Raw genomic sequence first — 6,000 nt, forward strand, 5'->3', positions numbered from 1 at the left:
TGGACACTAAAATGGAAGTGCATTGAATCAAGAGCAGACAGTAAGTGTATCACACGTGCAAAATCTGGAAAAATCCCACATAACTCTTTGTGAGAAACAATCGAAAAGATATTACAAGACAATTTGTAGAAACTACTGTACTCTGTTCTTTGGATTTCTTGGGATGAAAACCTAGATAAGGTGGATGAGTATTTAAAGGATTTCTTGGGATGAAAACCTAGATAAGGTGGATGAGTATTTAAAGAAGTCAGACAATCTATTCCTAAAATACTTAAATCTATTTCTAAAATATGTAAAAAGATATCTTTGTTGTTAGAAATACTAAAATCATTTTACTAAAATAAATATACAATTGGCTCACACGAGTATTAGATTTGACCCTATTAGACTAGTGGTGATATTTTAACCTACATCCAATAATTATTGCAATAGGATAGACAAACATCTACGCCCCCACCTTATACAAAAATTTGTCACCCTTAAATAATTTTTACTTTCTAATTACGAAAAAGAAAGCGTCTATGAATTATACCCACTTTTGCAGTCGAGACCAATAATTTAATGCATGTAAAAATAATGTATTTAAAATTAGAATATATGATAAAGTATTACCAATTTGAAATGAAAGCAATGGACACAATAAAAGGATAAGAGTCAAATGAAGAATAAAAAGACAATCTTTTTTAGACCAAAGTGTTTGACAAAATTCCAAACCTCACATTTGAAAATGATTGAAGCTTTTCAAAATTGCAATAATTTTTTTTAGATTGTGATCTTCGTGGGTCTTCAAAAAAGTAATTTTAGGGAAACATGCTTTCATTTCTACCCGTTTATAAATTTTTTATTTTAATTTGGATAATTTCGTTTCCATTTCACGTATCTTATCTTTTTTTTATTCATCGTATGTGTTTTTTTTTTTTTTTTTTTTTGTCGTAGATTCATATGTTTTTCAAGAATATGTCCGTCCTAACCGTTTGTACTCATTTCAGTTTAGGTATGTTATAATCATTTTTCACGTCTTCCATTTTATAATATTCGCTTAAGATAATTTTTTTAATAAAAAATTGGTAAGAAAATTAAAATGTAATTTTTACTTATATTACATCTTAATAATAAATATAAACAATATTTTAAAATTAATTTACATGAATAAATTGAGAAAGAAAAAAAAAACATGATCTTAAAATAACCAAAAATAATAATAATAATAATAAGATTAATTGATGAAGAGGGCTTAAATAATTTAGATGGATGAATTAAATTTAAAAGAAAAAAAAGATGATATCCCTTTCTTTATTATTAATATTGTTTGAAAATGTTGAGGAGTTTGGTCACACGATGTGTTAGATACGTAGTCTAATCAAATTTGAATTCTCCCTTCACTGTTTCATTAATGTATTTTCAATAACACTCCACGCTAATTAAACACCACTCGGGATTATTATATGATCGGTAGCCAAGAAGATTCAACCAATGTTTATTCTTTATCTACGAGATCGTTTGAAGTTTTGGAAGTTAATATTTACAAGGTTGAAATGGAACCTGAAGTTGTCACATGATTGATGATTTTGAGTTTGTAACTTCTTAGGGTGGCTAATTGAAGAGCCGAGTTACCAAACTTGTTGGTAATAACTTCTTTTAGTACACATTTGAAAGATAGTGGGAAGGACTAACTTCTTTCAGTGGCCATTTGAAGTGTCTAAGATTTATTTTGTAAGGAAACTATAAATACCCACTAAATGATACGTAAAAAGGAGATTGAATGAAATTTCTCCGTGAGTAATTTATGCTTTCTTTGTATTCTTGTGTTTAGAATGCATATGTAACGTCTCATAGTCTAGATCCGGTTCAAGATTTGGAATCTGGATTCTACACCTAATGACCCTTGCATTCTGTAACGCCCCTAATTGTTTTACCTTAATTAATGACATCACCATGTGCATGATTCAAATCACATACGCCAAAATTTATAATAAATACTCTTAAAATAAGAAAATATAGATAACATAGTATTTTAACCTTGAATAAAATGAAATAACACTCATCGACAACTAATGAAATTCAATGTGATTGCTGCCCTATCATCTGTGATGTCTACTATGGTCTTTTCAACGTTCAGTGTCATCTGTGCATGGGAGCTCTACTGTTACTTGAAAATAAGATAGTAGCACGTGGCTTGAGTATTTTAAGGAATGTTTAGTAAGTGACACCACTGTTTGGGTTAGAAATGTAATCACACATAACATGATTGAAACCTATCTTAAAACTGTCACATGGGCTTCGACTCTTTACAATTTCAAACAAGATTGGATGTGTGGTACTTCTTCTTCACACACGGCCTACATACGCGCACATAGACCCATAAGTCAAGCTCGTATACGTACCTCCTAGGCCTTGCATGGTTGGACTTAATGCAATACATGTCACCAAACACCATAGAAAAAGAAAGAGCAACATGATATTATGGCGAACATAAATATCGAAGGTACGCGTTCGTACTAACATAATATAACGGAGAAGTATCTCGATGCATATGACATGCACACATGCATGAGGTCTTCATGATTTACATTACTAACATGGCATTAACATCATTTCCTTTCTCTTTTCATCCACTACATATTACATATATGTTTGATGTATACATGACAATCATCATATAATCCATCACATAACTTCACATGGTAAGACATGACATGACATACATAGTATTCCATTTCATTCCTACACATTATAACAAATATCACATGCATATGTCATATAGCATCATATGTCAAAAGCAAATAAGCATGTATCATCATACATCAATCATTTATCTTTTAAAAATTAAATATGTAAGATTCTCTTATAAATATTATATAATTATGATAAATTATTAATAAAATAACCAAAAATATAAAAAATAAATTATATATAAACTGGATAAAATGAGAAATAAGAAATGAATATTTAATATTTAAATTCACGCCCTAGTTGTGAAAATAATAATAATAATTATTGGAAGAAAAAAAGGAGGAAAAAAAGTCACAAAAAGCACGTGAGTATCACGTGAGAGTAAAGCTCCCTTTCCATGCTTTTTGTCCATATATCTTAACCTCACCCATGACGTGACGCATCCTTCCGCTCTAATTACTTTTCTGTCTTATTTTCTTTCATCATTAAATTTCCTCTCCCAATTTTTTTTTTTTTTTTTTTGTTAAAAATTTAAAATATTCTTTTAATATCTATATTTTTATTTTCATTAAATTTTAGTATTTGTATTTTTTTTAATAAATTTTAAATTAGATAATTTAAAGAAATTCATCGAGCAATAATGTAGTTGTTTGGGTTAGCATAATCGAGTTTTTTTATCCACTCTACAAATTGAAAGTGAGATCTTGCAAAACAACCAAGAATGACTATGTAGGTTAGGGAATCAACACTACGATCATTTTGAACTCTTCTCTCAGTGTGTATGCTTAAGTATATGAGTTGCTATTTGGTCGTAGTTCGGGTTTTGAGTTCTTCTCTCGAACTTTCTAAGCAGTATTTCCGTAGTGCAAAGCTAGTCTAAAGTTGATTTAGAATTAGTATAGAAAGTGAGTATAGCGGACTTGATCATCTTATAAGGATTCAAGGCACTACCCTACAACGTCATGGATAAACCCAATCATCCCACCATTTTAAGTTTTCAAAATAATTTAATCTCTCTAAACCTTCTCGAAACATATTATAATACATGTTTTTTATATATAAATTATTTTATTGTTATTCAGCTAAATAAAAGTGTGAAGACTAATTTTAAGATCGGTAGAAAATACAAAGACAAAATTTATATAAAAAAAAGTATATGGATCAAAGAGTTCGAGTAACATGGTGGACCACAAGGATCTAATTAAAAAAAATTGAAAATGGACAAAAACTAAATTTTTTTATTAGATATATTAAAAAATTATTATAATATGAAAATTGATATATTTTACTCTGTATTTTCTATAATTAAAATATGTTGTATAATTTATTTTACTTTAATCTCAAAATAAGGAAAATTATTAATATAAATGAAATACCATGAATATGTATCTAATGTCGTGTAAGAAATTTATGTCACGGTGAGTATTAAGATATTGTGTATTATCCTATTGAACCATGTCCTCATGTATGGTGAATATCATGATTAGTGATGTCCATGGGAGCAGGCACGGGGACAGAGAAATCTTCTTCATCCCCACCTTGCCCCTTTTTTTATTTCTTATCCTATGAAATTTCTCATTTATTTTTTTACAGGAATCGGGTCGGAAATCCCACGAGAAATGTGTGGGGGATCACCCCATTTTCTATTTTCTTATGTTTTATATTTTTTTTAAAACGTTCTCATTTCTAAAAAAAAAATTAAAATTTAATATTATAATATAATCTAAAAAAAACTTAAATAATAATATTTATAAAGAGAGGGAATATATATAAAAATAAAAATCAATATTATAATGACTTATTTATTATAATTTGTAATAAAAATAAAAATAATATATATATAATTTTAGGGATAGAGAATACAACCTCTCATTCTATGTTTAGACGAGGATTCCTAATACCATTTGGGGTGAGTTTTCAGCCCCGGACCCTGTGGGGGTAAATGGACATTCCTACGTATGATCATGGATTGGTTCGTGAAGATGCATGAGAGCATAAACCACAATATTATTTGTGCTTTTTTTTTTTTTGTTTTGTGTTTTAGAAGCATGAATAGGCCCTAGTCCATAAATAGGTTTAGAATGTACATTAACAAGACCGCCTAGTGGGCTCGTACATGCATGCGTGAATTGTGTGTACAAAAATACTTTGCATATCACTAGAAAAAGAAAGTAAAATCTAACGAACAATCATGAAAATTAGGTTCCACCAATTATGAACAGTTACGAGATGTTTTTTTTTTTTTTTCATATTTACAATATATATGAATGTTTAAATCTATGGAAAATTTCTTAAATTAAATATTTTTTATTATCCGTATAAAATCGTCCTCTAGAATTAGATAATTTAATTTTTTTTCAGTAAATAATTTATTTATCAATCTATAATTTAAATTAATATTATACATTTTATATATTATAATTATCACACATTCAAAAGAAATTGAGTTTTTTTTTTAATTTCCTTTATAATGGGTACTGTGGTAGTTGCCCCATATTAATAGTGCAGGTGTATCATAAGAAGATGGACCTTCACACACCTGATGACATACATTTTATACTCCAAAATACAACTAAACTAACTACCTACCTACTTAAACTTGATTAACTTCTCAAGCACGAATTGACCAAAATACCCTCCATCCATGAAATAATGATCCTTTACAATGTCTAGTTAATAAAATTCTTTTTAAAATTAAAAAAAAAAATCCCCATTAAATTACAAGATAAGAAATCAATTTCTAGTGATTTTTTCTGAGAATATTGAAAAAAAAAAAGAATATAAATAGTTTGGAATAATTATAATAATCATTATATAGTCATTTACACGTGGGATTATTTTATTTTGTATGTATAAACAAAGAAGACATGATGATTTCAAAAAAAAAGAAATTGAGGATCCAACCAACCAAATACAGAAATAATTCCTTTTGACCAAAATGAGTTCAAATTTCAAAATCATAAGCAAAATTATTCTTCCCATTCATAGAAACTTGGGCGGTCCTATGGGAATAGCCATCACCAAGAGACACCAGAAGTTTCAAACTTTTTACTGCCTTTGGCCAAACAATCAAGTCCCCATTTCATTCTAAACAACACTAAATCTATAAATAAATTCACACGCGTTGATTTTCTCATCTGGGTTTGTAGAGAATCTACGATAAAAGGAATTTTAATGATACGATATTGTTTACTTTGATTATAAGCTCCCATGTCTTTGCTTTGGATTTTTTCAAAAAACCTTGTACTAATCGAGATGTATTTCGTAGTTATAGACTCATGATCACGTGAGAAGGGACAAAGGTTTGATTTTTGAAATGGAAGAAAG

Source organism: Cucurbita maxima, unplaced genomic scaffold (assembly GCF_002738345.1).
Source record: "Cucurbita maxima cultivar Rimu unplaced genomic scaffold, Cmax_1.0 Cma_Scf00025, whole genome shotgun sequence".
NCBI classification, from domain to species: domain Eukaryota; kingdom Viridiplantae; phylum Streptophyta; class Magnoliopsida; order Cucurbitales; family Cucurbitaceae; genus Cucurbita; species Cucurbita maxima.